We start from the raw sequence: 17,140 nt of genomic DNA on the forward strand, positions 1-17,140 counted from the left end.
ATGAGTTTCTAGTGAAAGTGAAGGGTGCTCAACACCTCAGAGCACTAGAATGAAAGTCTGATTGCAGAAACCATGTGTAACAGAACAGCTGTAAGAAATATCACATAGTTTTTCATTTAAAGTTTGATTCTTCTTGTAGCATAACATTATTTGTTTGTACACGAATTTTAGTATTTCATTGCAGAGAGTCATCAGGAAATATTTTTGCTTTATAAAACACTTAATTTCACATATGAGAGTTGGCACAGGCAATGGCGGGATTTCCTCATCTGTCCTAGCTCCCATTAGCAAGTTGAACTGCAGAAGTGCATTTAAATGTAAAATGTAGCGGGGGGGAAAGGGACTATGCAGATTAACTAAGGCAGAGAATTCTCTCAGGTGCTTTGATATGACAAAGGGCTATTTGATGTTGCTGATAATCATATATCGATAACTGTTTGGTGAAGCAGGCATCAACATCACTGAAAGGGAGAAAATACGCTGTTGCATTTACTGAGGCAGGTGCCAGAGGCAGAGGCAGCTGCCTGTGTGGCAGCTAATGCTGGGATGAACAGCAGAGAAGGTTTTCCTGTCATATACAGATGGTGGGGTGAGAAGGATGCTGGCAATATTTTATTTGCCTAGGCCTTACCTGTAGGACTTGATCAAGTAATGGGGAAATACTGTATGAGGCAGGGCATGTATAAAACCTGGAAGGTGCATTTTCCATAGTGTTGTTCCATCCCTACAGAGCAAGCAATAGGATTTTTTCCATGCATGTGTGAACAGAAGGGATGCTGTTGTACCAGAAGGATATACCTCAGAAGGAACCAAACCTAAGAGAAAGCAGGAGAGAAATGAAATCACAGCAGCCATGAAGAAGCAGCCATCAAGTCCTCCTCTGCTTTGATACACTAATACAGACTTGGTTCCGGGCAAGGCTGTTTCAGTCTTTTCTTCCACATTACATAGATTTTTTTGTAAGCAGTTTACTCTGCCAGGTTTTCAGGCGATGACTTAAAAACAGAAAATCTGCTTGAACCATACAGATATTAAAATGCCAACAGGGCAAATAAAAAACAGCTGTGCAAAGCTTTGTTCAATAAATACAATTATCTCGCATGTAAAAAATTGTAACAGATTGAGGTAGACTATCAGCTGCGTTGTAAAGATTATGCCCTTTAAGACATTTTGGAGGAAGAGGAGGAAATTTCTCTTCTGCAATTCCAGTGTTTTGTTCTGTATGTTAACTGCTGAACTTCCATTGCACAGGCCACTGTGATTCAGTGGCACTGGTAAAAAAACTGTAGTGCTTTAATCAATACCAACGTCTATATGGAATTTTTCTATGAACTTCACATCGAGTATGTTATCTCTTTTTTCTGGGGGACTTTGCAAGGAAACAAGTAGCAAATACAGTCAGAAGGCAAAAGAGAAGCATGATATGCATTCTGTGTTTGCTTTTACATCTTTCTCTATCTTCTTCCTAAATAAAAATAGAACGACCTAGCCTTGCCCCAGGAGAAGAGAGAAATAAGATTTATAGTAATCAGATATAATCTATAATTAGATTCTGTTTTAAATATACCAATCCAGAGAGGAAAATAAGCAAGTAAATAAATAAATAAATAAATAGCACTCAAAAGCCTAAAACTGGCAGTTCAGTCTAGGAAATTGTTTCCTGCTCTTGACTTCCACATAAACATTAAACAGTCGTGCTTACTTTTTTGGGAGTCTGTGTGCATATGTGTGCATCCATATGTGTGTGGTTTTGTATGAGAGAAAGAAAGACTATGAATCATCGCTAATGCATGCTACTTGGCATGTTTTCAGAATGCATAGCAATCAGCAATGATTACTTGAAATTTGAGGAGATATGAATCTTTAATTATTTCATTGCTAGATGATTTAACCAAAAGCTCATCACCCTTTGGTTTACAAGATTTTTACCATTCTAAGAACTCAAAGTGTTTTCATATTACATAAGAAATACTGTCTAATAAAAAGTGGATATTTTTCCTAGACGTAGCACTACAGTTTTTGCATTAACACCAAATGACTATTTGAAAACTCAATATTTCATCATTCTAACGTGCTATATAATAAGCAACAGAAAATATGAAGCAATATATCAAAACCATTAAAATCACCAATTTGGTTTTTATCATAGCTAGATGAAATTTATTGTGACAACTGTAATCTTCTATTGACTGGTTGATACACATGTAATGAAAAATAACTGTCCACAGGAAAGTGCCAATGAAGTATTATATCTTGGTTTCAGTACTGCTTGCACAGTTTTAAAACCATTGTCTTCAATAACTTACAAAACCGTAAGCAAAAGAGGGCTCAAAAAAAAAAAAAAAGATTAAAAAACCCTAGAACTCTTTAACAAAACAATATACCCATTTTACCAAAGGATATAGATATTTCTGGGGGGGAAATTAAGTGCTCAGGTTTCATATTCTGTAACTTGCATGTTAATTCTAACCCAGTTTTAGTTATGAAAGCTTTGGATTTATCAGGTTCCAACTTAAATGCTATCACTGCATTCTTTTTTATGAAGATATATTACATGAAGAACACAAAGGTATTTTAGGTTTGAGAAACTGTAATTGTTATAAGGCCACTTTGCATAATATTATATTAAATAAAATAATTGAATTGGAAGAAATTTGAAGTTTCATAAAAGAAGGAAAATGAGCAGACTTGTTGCACAATTGTATATTGCCCACTGGTCAGATGACAGGAAGGAGAATGGAAATTAAAGCACAATGCAAGTCATGCACTAAACATATCAGCTGCTAATTTTATCAGTTTGGGAGAAATCTAATGAGAAAAATGTCTACAAATATATAATTTCATTCCTTCCTAAGGTAAGTGATGTAAGTTTCAGTCAAGTGTGCATTTTATTTACTGATGAGAGGAAGGAACCGAGAGACAGACCTGGGAATTTTCCAGTCTTTCACAAATACTAAGTGATACAAAATAAAAAGATGATCTTCATTTATGCAAATCAGATAAGTGACATCTGACTTGGAGTGTGAAGTTGATGAATACTGAAGTATATAAATACTGGTGAAACACCTTATCAGGCAATATGCCTGGAAAACCCACCATTGGAGTGGGGCGAGAAGCTTACTAGTACCCTCTAAAGATGCCATTTGTCACCCATCTATTGCAAATATTTGGCAGTAGCCCCAGTAGGAGACTATCCCAGGGCACAGTGGGCAGGAATAAATTAACCAAATAAAGGGAGAAGTGTGCCCCTTCTTTTCCATTACCACTGTTAAGTGAAATAAGTGAGCTCTTGGCCTAAGATGGCTGGGACACTAGATTTATTCACAAGTGTCATTATTAAGATATAAATTTTTTTAAAACATGCCTTCCAGTGTTTTGCTGACAGGCCCCACTGCGGCAGCAGTCAGCAGCATTAACCTGCCTGTCACGTCTGTTCAGGCTCATACGCAGCTCCCTTTGTTGCTGCTTTCAACCTCCTTACAAATGGTCCGTGGGCATGGGACAAATCAGGTGATGTACAGATTGATACAAACTAGATTATTTTACAGTTAGCTGCTCTCCATTAAAAACTGCCTACAGTTCTCTACATAAAGGATTTTATTCAGTGTAGTGCACGCGCTGAGCACCTGAAGTGGTGTAAATGCATGTTCCCAATAATTTAATTTACTCATTTGTACACCTTTCTGACTTCGCAGTGCACACATCACACCAACTACATTTCTGTTGCACTCTAGTAAACAAGCTGTGTGCCAATCAAGGTAATCTGAAGATAAACCCTTTACAAGCTACCTATGGATTTGTCACCTTTGTTCATATCAGCACGGATTTTTTAATACAGAGGCTGTTTTATTAATTTTACACCTGAGAAGGGCACACAAAATTGACATACTACAACTGTTTTCCCTTTCTCTGTTGTGGAAGTTTAGGTGACAGCGCCATAACAAAGACCTTTGCTGCACATGGTCACACAGATACACAACAGCAAAATCAGTGTCAGATGCAGCTTGACTACAGAAAACTCTAAAATATGAAGCTTTGCATAATATTGTGCAGCCACAAGCCGCTCTAATTGCAATATTTGTGTTGTTTGTCTGTTAAGTGGCTGTTCTTTCAGCACTGCATAGACACAGTGCTGTTGCTTTTGTGATTTTCTTTTTTTTTTTCCCATGCGGATGTCACCTTAACTGGCCTTGAAAATGCAGGAGGTTTATTCCTTCCAGCCCGTTTCCCACTCTTCACTGAAGTGCATGCTGATTTTTCTTACTGATCTCAGTGAAAAAGCATTGAGCCATCTTTTCCTATTATCTCACAGCTGTTCTTATTACTCTGTGGGCCACAGTGTTGTAGCATGGGACTTTGAATTCCTCTGCGTGGCAGATCATACTTGTCACGGGAAATGTTAGGGTGTGATTATTTTAGGTCTGTTCAGCGAAGTGCTTCATTCCGAGTCCTCAGATACAAGTCTATATATGCGCAGAATTAATACTATGAAAAAAATACAGCTTTCTGTATTACTTTTATCCTTTGGATTTTCTTTCCTCCACAAAACTTTCAGCGTTTACAAGGGGAATATGGGGATGTTCCAAGCTTCTTGAGAAAGCAGACCCATAGCCGGACTCACAGTTCAAAATGTGCCTGAGCACACTATGGCAGATGGGAGAGACTCCGTGGACGCGACCTGCGGAGGACACGCTGTCGGGTTCCCAGCCTGCTCCAGCACTGTGGTCTGAGCCTGGAGCACCAGGGCCGGTTCAGCCTGGACAAGCAGGAGCTTGGGGGCACCTAACAGCAGCCCCCAGTGCCTACGAGGGCCTGTCGGGGAGCCAGGATCTTTCAGAGGGGCACAGTGAGGCACAGGTGAGGCTGAGACCAGCCATAAGGAAACCTCTCCCAGGAGGAGAGGTGGCACAGGCTGCCCCGGGACTTCCTCCCTGTGCAGCCTGGTCTGAGCCCATGGCCGACCCTGCTGGGAGCAGCGCCTTGTGCCAGGCACCTCCTGAGCTGCCTCCTCACCCGGATTACCCTGTGGCACCGTGGTCCTTTGAACCTAGTCCTTGCTTGCTCTTAATGACGGTGAGCCGATCCTTGACATGAATGGAAAAATATCTAACCTTGCAATTTTATGTCACAACCTTTTGTATTACAAGGACTTTCAATGTTAACCATCTTGAAAGTGCTTAGGAACCCTTTCTTTCAAGAGTGTGTTTGATGAAGCAGATCCCTAAGAGGCACTTCTTTCTCCCTTCTGCCTGCTGCAGCTGCTGACTCCTTTTTCCATGTGAGAGCTAGTAGAAATAGATTCTACACTTGTTCTACACTATGTTTACTTTGCTGTACATGTACTTTACTTTACATGTTCCTCCTTTGTGTCTCCCACTAAAGATAAAGGGGAAATGGCAACATTTTCCTGAAAGATTGTCATTCAAAAGCTTAAGTTTCAGAGGGATATAAGCAGTTTCCTCAGTAACGATAGTCCTTTAAGCCTACCATATGCTGCTGTGCTTGTAAATATCATCTTGAGGCTTTAGCATCCTGGAACCCCTGCCATTTTACTTTTCTTTGCATTTTTATGATATTTTTAATTAATTGGGTTCAATTATGCTTTTTTGCTGCCCTGGTTAAAGAAAGATTTCTGGCTACTATTTCATGTTAATTAACAGCTCTTCTGGGGATTGTCTATATTTTAAGGCACTATTCTGAAGTTCAGCAAAGCCAAGCTTGGATGCTTTATCAAAGGCTAAACTTTGGAAAATCTGTTTGCTCTTTTATCACACTTTCCAGTAAACAGTTCAGTGGATAATATCTGGGAATGTATGTTTCTCATTTAACTCTTTAATCCTCCACTATTTCTTTAAATTCCTGACCACTTACGATAACTATTAGTAGACAGATCAATTTTAATGTTTGACAAATACAGATTTGTGGTGAGCTGTGACGTGATTTGTTATTAGAGTCTCATAATGTAATTTCAGGCTAATGACACGACATTATTAACATCATCTTTGCCAGAATGTACTTACTTTAGAGTTTGGCTTCTGCAAATCCAGAGCTGCATTCATCCACTTTACTATTTTTTACAGGTTTTGTACTTGTTAGTTTTTCTCTCTCTCTACAGACTTTTCTTTTATAGTTTGTTACACCATGTGACCTCCACATATTTTTCTGAAGCCTGCTATAATTTTTGTGCTGACATCATTTTATTACCTTAAGTAATAAATCAATCAATGATATGTATCACTGAATTGAACTGGTAAGAAAAGGCTCAGTGTGTACTTCCCTGGCTGCCTTACTGGGATGACCTTAATGAATTTCTGCAATGCCTCATCTTTTGCTGTGATTGCTGCAAATGTATTCCTCATTATTTCTGAGACTGGACAATCTACAAAAATTACTTAGCTATAAAAGCCTGTCATTTTCAAATACAATTGTCAAATACTTTTGAAAGCATTCATAGTATCAGATGCCTCATCAATTTTTATTTCCCTGTTTATGCCCTATTATTGAATCATAGAGTAATATCTGGGGGAAACCCCCCCAGTCATTGTATTTTGGGAGGCACACCCATTTATTTCTCCCTTCCTATGGATACTGTGAGTTTCTCATTTGCTTCTACCACAAAGAATATCTCAAAATAAATGTCATATATTTGATTACCTCCAAGCACCACAGTCAGAATCTGTCATTCTCTTTTCTTACATACCATAACTAACAGGATCTTCTGTTCTTAACTAATTACTTCTCATGTAAAAGGGTGCTTACACTGCGCTTTGAGTGTCTTATGATTAGAGGAATGCTTCTGGGGTGTTACTGGACAGTTACTTCCACAGGGTATTCCACAGGGTCCACAGCCAGTTTTATTCTGCTACTAAAGACACACTGATAAAGATATAGTATTTCTTCTGCTTCTTTTTCTCTTGAAAACAAACTCTTGCAAAGTGTTCACATCTTTCTGCAGATGTTGCAGGATTTTTGCAGGTGCTGGACATCATTAGCAGCTGTGCATGCTCCCTGTTTTTGCTCTAGACTCTCTTCTGAAGAGTATTCCAGCTTTCCAACCTCCTCTTTTGGAGGACAGTCTACTTACTGTAGTTGTATCTTTTCTTTCTAACATTTTATTTCTAGCCAATTTCTTTATTTTACCTAACATACCTAGAGAGCTTGATAAAGCTTAGTCTGTATCTTCTACCAGTCTTTTGCACACTTTGTATTCTTAATTTCAATTACTGTATGATACCAAGTATGTATAATTAAGATAAATATGAGGAATATGATGAAGTGTGTCTGAATCATTATTTAAAGTTCAGTCAAAAAATTCTTTAGAGGATTCTCGTCCCTGCTGCGGGCTGGTATGAAATCTGCATTTTTTCAAAAGTAGTTTTTCCTAGGAATGCAGTTATCCCTCAGCTTACTGTCTATAAAATCTCATTACTTGCCTTCTCATCCTGATTTGTTAAAAACTCCAGCAATTTCAAGAAAATCAGTGGTTCCTATGAGTCTCCTTTCTCTTGGCTCCAGCTTGTTAAAAGATTTGTTGCCTTTTCCCCACATTTTCACGATGTTGTGAGTAAGTTTCAAGCCTTCTAATTTTTTTTTTTTTTTATCCCCAAGGTCCTTTTGGAGGATCCCATTGCTGCTACTGAATAGTGGTTGGGATTGCTCAGAGGTGGATGTAGGGTTAGGGATATAGATTAGGAAGGTCTTAATGGTATTATATTCAAATAGGACGGTGGTACATGTGGGCCACTGTCAGCCTTCCCAAAATCTACACAGGTGACAGAACCTGTGACAGCTCTGTGACAGCCTATTCCTTACACATGCACTTCTCATAGTGGTTTTAAGTTAGTTCAAGATAGTGTTTTTTGAGACTGTCAAATGACTAATTCAGGGCAAAATCAGGTCCCAGTCTTGGAAAGAAAATGATGCCAGTAGGCTCTTTGGGATTCACCGCTCCCACTGATTTCAAAGCTGGCTCTGATTCTCCTGAGAACATGCTCATTACTGGAGTGTCTGCCCAACACCATGAGTGACTATTCTTCCTTTTACTGTACAATACTATAAAATGCAAATACACACCTTAAATTCACAGCCAGGGAGTTCCTTAAGCAGGGAGCTAGTTTATAATAACCACATATCCCCCTACCTCCTGTGTCTTTATGCTGTTTTTTAATGATTTTGCTGGCCTGGCATCTGCAGTGCTATATAAAATAGCCTTTCCCTCCTCTGTCTCCTCCATCCCTCCTATGCAGCCTCACGACTAAAATAATGTACATTATGTGCCTGAAGGAACATATTTGGTGCCTATGTAGGGGCAGCCCTGTTTAGGTATGTAAGCACATCCCATCACTCCATTTAACCTCCACACAGCTTGCTGCGCTTGTGGGGACAATGTCAGAGAGAAATAGTCCCAGCATCCTTTTAAGAAAATCCCTATTGTGACTTGTTATAAGACCAGAGGGGTTTTGTAGACTGCCAGAAGTCAGGCTGAGGTTGCAAGATAATATAGATGCCATGTCCTTGCCTGGGGACTGCCCTAGGAAGTATATTGCAGGGCCATTATGTCTACAATGCATCAAGGTTTCTACTGACATAATTATTTTAGGCATTGATCTTGTCTACTACATTATCTACCAAGCAGATGGTAGAGCTGCAGCAACACAAAATTATCTGTACTACCACAACTATTTACTGTGCAAGGCTACTCCATGGAACTACATATTTAGGTTATTTAGATTTGTTCAAAGTCTTCCCTAGAAGTTAAAACTTCTTGTGAAAAGAGATTTAGTCCAGTCTAAGGAAAAGAATTTTGTCAGGGTCTGGCAAAGCATTCAAATTAGGTTATTAAAAAGGAAACTAACTTCTCAGGAAAATAGAAAGTTTTCTAAAATAAATAAGGCAGTTTATTTTTACTCCCTCTGATTTGCTAAATACTGTAAGAAAAAGCATGTTCTGCCTGACAGTACATTTTATTATGTGAACAACTCTTTGTAGTGGAAACAAATCCATGAACTTCAGCTTAACTTCCTCAAATGCCTAACATCATTAATGATATTGTTGGGATGATGAAAGATTAGCAAGTATATTGCCAGAATAAGCAAAATTATCAGAAGCAAAACAAAACCAGAATCACAAACCCCAAGATGTTTCAGCAGAGGTAACTAAGGGGGACATTATTACATCATGCATCACTGCTAACATTTTGTCTAACTTAGTTGTTCACATGCATCCAATTAACAAGTCAGGCTTAACCATAAGAATAAATATAAAATAAAGATACGGCTGCAATAGATGCAGTGTGTCTCAACGTGGAAGACGGGGACAAGAAACAGTACCTAATAGCAGCAGATTTGGGACATCTATACTGTTAGATACAGAATGAGAGGACTGATTTGCCCTCTGACAGTGAGCAGGAAGCATCCAAGAAAGGTCCTGTCCAGGACCAGGTGGCATCCTGAATTATTCCTCTTAATGCACTTGCCAGGACTTGCTAGCTCAGAGGAGAAAACGATCTGCTGTGCTGTACGCTTCGCTGTCTAAGGCATTGTTATGTTCAAAGTTCTTTTTGCTGGAAATGTATGTCTCCTAAATACACCTTTCTTTCCATGCCACGTACTATTTTCTCCTCTTTCACTACACAGGATGAACTTTTGGTTCCATAATTGCCCCTCTCACACTTCACTGTGGTCTATATTCAAACTATAGTCTAGTCCTACAGTAGAGTGGCAGATACCCAGATATACTATTTAATACTAGTTCTGGGCTTGGTCTATAAGTCCAGGACAATTGTTCTGCATAAATACCGCTTTGGAAGAAGACAGCTTTTGTGGCTTGCTGTACTCTCACATTGTCCTGGTTTCAGCTGGGATAGAGTCTATTTTCTTTCTAGTAGCTGGTACAGTGTTACATTTTGGATTCAGTATGAGAAGAATGTTGATAACACACTGATGTTTTCAGTTGTTGCTAGGTAGTGTTTAGACGAAGTCCAGGATTTTTCAGCTTCTCATGGCCAGCCAGCAAGAAGGCTGGAGGGGCACAAGAAGTTGGGAGGGGACACAGCCAGCTGGCCCAAACTGGCCAAAGGGGTATTCCATACCATGTAATGTCATGCCCAGTATATAAACTGGGGAGAGTTGGCCTGGGGGGATCACTGCTGGGGAACTAACTGGGCATTGGTTGGGGAGTGGTGAGCAATTGCACTGTGCGTTACTTGTTTTGTATATTCCAATCCTTTTATTATTATTGTCATTTTATTATTGTTATTATTATCATTATTAGTTTCTTCCTTTTTGTTCTATTGAACTGTTCTTATTGCAGCCCACGAGTTTTACCTTTTTCCTTCTGATTATCTCCTCCATCCCACTGGATGGGGGGAAGTGAGTGAGCGGCTGTGTGGTGCTTAGTTGCTGGCTGGGGTTAAACCATGACATACATCTGTCAATACTTTTCTTAAGCAGTCTAGAGATGAAACTGTGAGATGCTCACACTTTACAGACTGCTAGTGTTATTTTCTTGTTCTTTACAAGAAATTTCAGCTGAATCTCCTCTGCTATTGCTGTAACCTGAGGCTTTTACTCCATTTGATGTAGACTTGTCTAGGAGACTATGTTTACAGTACGAGAAAAACAGATCCTGTGGAACGTATTGTGCATCTGTTCTGTGAAACTGCCCAAGCTAAGCAATGGCAAGATGTTGCTAAGCACATGGGCATGACTAAAGTTGCCCTGACATTAGCATTGCCCTCTGCATTGTCATGTTTTCCAAATGACCAAAACTTCTTGGGTTTAAAGAGAGAGGTACTTCTCCTTTTTGGAGGTGCATTCTTGTAGCCAAGAATAAATCACTCTCGTCATCTCTGTTGGTTGCATATACCATTCTGATAGAAGGAACAGTGAACAAGCCGAATGTTACATTGCAAGACAGGTACAGTTTGGACTTCTTTCATCCTTAACTTTTTGCTTGTTTGTTTGTTAAGACCAAAAGTAATGCAGCTACATGTATTGTGGGAGGTGAGTTAAAGAACAGGGAGTAGTTTCCAAACATGTGGACTCTGCCTCCTTTGACTAAGTAGGGTAGGGCATACCATTACTGTCACTGGAGCAGGAAACGCTAAAGAAATACTGTAATTACAATGTTTGACCAGATTCCCAACACACATTTGTGAAACAGGTGATTGTTTTGTTATGACTTTGAAATGACTTGCTGAATGCACAGCTTCTAAAGTGAATGGAAAAAGGGCTTCTGACATCCCAGAGTGCCTGGTAAAAATACAGCTGAATGGAACATTGACTTCCAGAGGCCTTTAATAAAAGCTCACAGTTAAAGATTTCAGTTCGTATTCCTTAACCAGTGCACTCACAATCTTTTTCTCTCCGTGTGATGTCCCACCTCTTCATCAGCAGTGCAAGCCGATACAAGTGAATTCTCCATACATGCTTGTCAGCTTTTCAGAGACATGTAACATACAGGACTCTCCACTGAGTAATCCTAAAAGCAGAAACTGTCTAGTGTAGCTCTAAAGCTGCAAAGCTGTGGAGGACACGTTGACCCATACCTACAGTATTTTAGCAGATACCACTTCAAAGGCTATCTGTCTGCTGCTTATTTTAATCTCTCCATCACTGAATTTCACCTGGTTTTTTTGCATCTGCTTTTTTGTATTTTCAGCTGCATTTTACAGATACCAGATGACATACACAGCATACCATGATTATATGACCAACTATACTTGTATCACTACAGAGCATAGATTTTGATTTTTTAATACGATTTTAGGCAAGGATTTTCAAATTAGCATAAAGTTTTCAGTTACCTGTTACTTAATGTGCTCCAGGTTATCAGAGTTGCAATCACAGGCTACAATTACAGATTTAGTGATTAGAATTACCTCTGTTATTAGCTCAGTATCATAACTGAGGCCATGATGAAATCAGAAGCCTTGTTACCAAACTTTCTAATCAGCGCTGAAAAGACTGTATCTGAAAATGTGTTTACATTTTACAAATGTTCACTTTTTTCTTTTATAAAAGAAGTGAATGAAAGTGAATGATTTGTCATAGGATGTATTTCATTTAGCTCAGATGTTCAGTCAAAGCTCTTTAAAAAGGGAGATGACACTTGCATGTGACCTCATAAAATACCTTTATGAAATTCCATTTGAGTTTCTTATGCAAAACATGAGATCTAATTGCAATAGATAAAACCAAAAGCAACTGAGAAGGCAGTCAGTTTTTACAAACATAAAACCAACCAGACTCATGAGCCTACTTTGGCAACCAAAGTAGTACTTTGATGTATTTTTCCAGACCATGATCTCTTCCACATCTTTTGCAACTAACCACTAACAGCAAAATGAGGAATTGAGCACACAGAGATTTGCTAAATCACAGAAACGCAGCAACGTGTGATGTGGCACATCACACAACGAGCGGCAGGCTGGCATGTTGCTTCACAGCACACCATGGCACAGACAAGATGAATGCTGCAGCAGCAGCAGAGCATCAGGAAAGGAAAAGTGGTGGCTCGCAAAAGGAACGGTGACAGAAAAAAAAAAAGTGAAGCTGCCACGAAATGTTATTTTTAGCTGGCAATACTTGGATATATTGCCATTTGCCCTTCCAGCAGATTATGACTGAACCCTGCATGGGGCTGGCCCAGTCAGAGACAGTCACTGGGGACCAAGGCCAGTTCCCGTGGGCAGCAGCACATGCCCAGGAAAGCAGTATTTTTTCCCCAACATTTACATTTTCACTGGTCTTTTACTTTTTTACTGACACTAGAGATCTGAATGGAAAGACGGACTTCTTTCTCCTCCTCGTTCTTCCTTCCAGCACGCTTATGCCAGCACTAATGCCTGGCTAGCCACAGGGTAAACTGAGCTGGTCTATCTGAGAATAAAGAAGAAAAAGAAACTGACAGCATGGTTGTGTGGGCACATGATGACTTGCACTAGCACCACGGGCAATGGGGAGGGTGGAAAGAAAGGCAAGATCATCAACTTCAGCAGCAGTGACAATTCATGTACACCTTCAAATTATTTGTCGTTATTTAGAAATATGCTGCGACTTTTAAAGTTTGCTAAATATATGTAGGCTTGAGCAACATGCTCATTGGAGCTTGATGGAAATTGGCTGCAGGCGGCCTGCAGCAGCATCCTCTAACACCTGCTACACTGCCAGCGCTCACCAGTTTCTGAGCCGGAACAAGCAAACATTATTTTATGAGAACTCAATATGCGCATGTTTGTTGACAGTTCTGATTAGGAGAAGGGATCGCTAATCCACCATTAAAAGTGACTACCTTATCAGGCACAAATGCCTGCAGAGCCATTGGCATCTTCCCACCAAATGCAGAATGCTGAACTCCAAGCACAGGTAGACTGCAAACAGCCATGCAAGCACTGCAGTATTTATGAAATTTGGAGTAGCGTTCTTTCTGTCTAATTAGTAACATTTTATAGTAACAAATGCAACCAAAATGTGCAAAAGCTGCCTCTCAATAATATCTGCTGGCATAACTGTATCTATGCCAGAGGCTTTGGGCTCTGCTAGTATACCTGTGTTAGGTAAAATGCATTTGCAAGTGATGAATGATGCCTGCAGAAGTTATGCAGTTGCGACCAATCTTCAGCCTCCTAAGGGATTCTCTCTTCAAAATGGGACTATACTACCTAAGTCACTTAGACTAACCTGGGTGATACTTCAAAAGCAAAGCTGCAGTCTGAATTGATATTTGTCCTGCCCCAGTACTTTCCATCTTCTTGGAAGAAAAATACTACAGTGTAAGTACCTTTATATAACTTAGTTGAAACTAGTTCCAATGCAGATTCCCAAAAAGGTTTCAGTGTTTTAAGACAGTAAAGAAATATGGTTCTACTCATAATATGTATGTCTACGCTATTACTTTTTCAAAATGGCAGGTAATTATCCCTAAGTGAAAGAAAGAAAGAGGAAGAACACTTCCTGGTATTAACAGCATGAGAAAACAGGCACACCAACAGTTTTGTGATGTAGTAGTTACCTTGCAAAGTCACACCCTCATTATTTCATGGTAACTCATTTGTGTAGGTATAACCAAAAATAAAAGCATATATACAGGAGTTAGCATGAGACAGCTGGGATGGAATAGTTATTTTAAGCTATTTCCTCAGATGGAACTAGTTCTTAACAGTGCTTCCTTACAGTGTATCTCCAGGCCGTGGAGAAAAAAAAAGAGTTTTAATGTATGAACAAATCCTGTGATTCTGAGAAGGAAATGATGTTATGGAAAATACCTCTCTTTTGGCAAACAATGTAGTAGAGAGGTGCTAAAGAACAACAGCCAGCTCTGCAGAAGAATTTTTATCAGACAGAATAAAGGGAGAATCACTGCTGCAAAGCATTTTGGACACGATTGCACAAATTTTAGTTCTTATGTCAAGAGAAAAAAATGCAGATGAAGAAACAAACAGGAAGTTTATGTTACTGCTGCTGTTTCTCTCGTTCATGTAAAGTACATTTCCAACAACTCAGTAGTGACTAAAATATCTGAAATTAATTCTGTGTTTTTCAAGTCATTTGCTGTCAGTTTTTACAAAGCAGTGAGTTATCATGAATGACAGACAAATCCAAAGACTTTAAATAGAACAGGTAATGTTTGAAGCCCATGGGTTCAACAGATTAGGAGACAACATTATGCACTGTACATCATTGTTACTCTGTTCTTGCCATGCAATCAATTTTTCAGTACTGGAGGGCTAAATCCTTTTCACTGTTTTTCAGGTGTGTGTGTGTGGGGGGTCTGATTTTTTTTTATCCTTATCTGCAATCCTTAGCTGCCGAGGCAAACAAGTAAAATAGAATGTTTTACTCCCAGCTTTTGTGTAGTATATCAATTATAGTATAGCATCTTCTAGACCAGTCACAGACAGCTTTTGCCCTCACAGCACCTCTGTGCCTCTGGAAAAATACAGCACCTCCAGTAGTAGTCACCAAGTCCTTGGTGGGACGTTGGAGTTGTATTATTCTGGCCAGCCACGTTGTCTCACTAAACTGTTTTTTTTGCTTCAAAAAGGCCTGCCTCGGGAAACAAGAGGGCTGGCAAACCAGGTCAGTGCATGTTTGCATCGAACAGAAAGCAAGCTCTTCCCCAAAACTCACCAGTTCCTGGTGTTGAGTTCAGACACCCCCAAACTTGTCCTGCACTGAGCTCTATTGCCACCCATAATGGTACTTGCCAACATTGCTCATGAACCCCCTAATCTAACATACTGGCTTCTATATGTGCATGTAGGGTTCTGTTCACACAGAACAGCTTAGAAGGTGCTTTGTTAATACCATTCTTCTGTACAAATAGCAAGATATCTGTCTTCTGTTCTGAGGAATTGGGGCAGAAATATAGAAGAACAAAAAAACCCATCATCTCTTCTTTTTCACGGCAGCCTTTGTATAAGCACCTCCCAGCTCACCTGTCTCCAACCTTGTTTCCCCTTGGCTCACAGTTCTCAGTGCTAGTCAGTTCTCCAGGCTCACTTGTGGCACACTAAGACAGCCCGTCACAGCTTCCAAGCTCCCAGCACCAACTCCACTCACACAGCCTACGCCTTGTGCTGACACCAGTGACTGTGCAGTGAGCCCATTCAGGCAGTTCATCCAGCTTAACTGCTAGCTTTTGGATCAATCCCCTGAACCCATGGCCAAGTATGGGGGTGGACAGGAAAGAAGAACCACAACTGGCCTGAATTCAATGTTTGTGAGCTGCCATGAAAGCACATTCTGTATGAGGATATGGCTTTTGCAAAAAAAAAAGATCATAAATCCAGCAGGATTTCAAATTACTTATGTTGGTATTTGACACCAGGAGGCAAGCCAGGGAGTAGAAACATGGAATTTTGAATGAAAAAGGTTAAAGCTGCTGGGGAACTACACCTGCCATTTGAATATGCTTGTTTGAGAACTGCCATCCTGACAACTTCTTCCCATTTCTTAAAACAAATATATATTAAATTTGAACTTCTTGGGGTGGGGGGTGGAACTTTTCTGGGTACACCACTTTTAACAGCAAAAAATGTAACATGTTCTTACTTAACAAAGGCTAATCCTAGAATAAAAGAGAAATGGTTTATATAAGAATGCAGAAGAGATCAGACGTGCAAAGGAATGGTACTTTCCGTAAAATTTAATGGACTTTCCATACTACAGTGAGTCTACAGCTAGTCACTCAACATGTGATCATTCACAATACCAAAAAGGGAACAGTGCAGTACATCAAAGGGTATTAAATGCAAGTAAGAAGCTCCCAGTCACACCATCAGTTAGGTCTGTAAATTTTCAAATTGCAAACACTGGTCCAAAGAGATGCTGCGAGTTCCTCAGGTTTCTAATATGATGGTGGAGGTATTAATTTGGATTTAAGTATGCACATCAAATACTCAAGTCATGCATTAAATAGGTAGTGTGGATGTATCTACCTATTAGCCTGCAAAGGACTATCAGGTTCTGCCATTAAAAACTATTTTACTTTTTGCCTTAATCTTCAATATTTAGGCATTTCTTCTCTTAAACTTGTTCTGTTGTTTAATACTTTTTGGCCTAGAAATCATGCTTCAAATTTTTTTAAATGTGTATTTAGTGTCAGGTTTGTAGTTTGCTGGCCTGTAGTGAGAGAAGTTGCTGTTCTGTTAAGCTCTGGAACAACATGCATATAAGCAAACACTAGTTCTGTTCCAAAAAAACGCTAGAGTCAAGCTGGCTTTTAATCCCTTCTGCTTTTGTTGGTAGTCCAGAACAGCAATGTTCTGATAACAGGAACCCTCTACCTTCATGCCTACATTTTAGTCACGGGCAGTTTATCCTAACCTGATCTCGTGCCAGCATTTTCCTTCAGTGTAAACTGCTCACTTTGCTTTTCAGATGTATATATACAGAGAAAAGCTACAGCACTTGTGCTCTGTTTAGTCTCTAGCTATTCCCTGGTACATTTGCCTATTCCCTTGAGAATAAAATTACATGTTATTATTACATTTTAGGCATCTATCAGCAGATCAATTTTTCTTTTCTGTGTAGTCAGACCAGAACGATTTACAGTGGTTTACTTCTAAACTTATGACTGAAGCCGATTATTCTTACCAGACCAGATAAAACCTTATTCTTTGAGGACTCTCATGGGA

Source organism: Haliaeetus albicilla, chromosome Z (assembly GCF_947461875.1).
Source record: "Haliaeetus albicilla chromosome Z, bHalAlb1.1, whole genome shotgun sequence".
Taxonomy (NCBI): Eukaryota; Metazoa; Chordata; class Aves; order Accipitriformes; family Accipitridae; genus Haliaeetus; species Haliaeetus albicilla.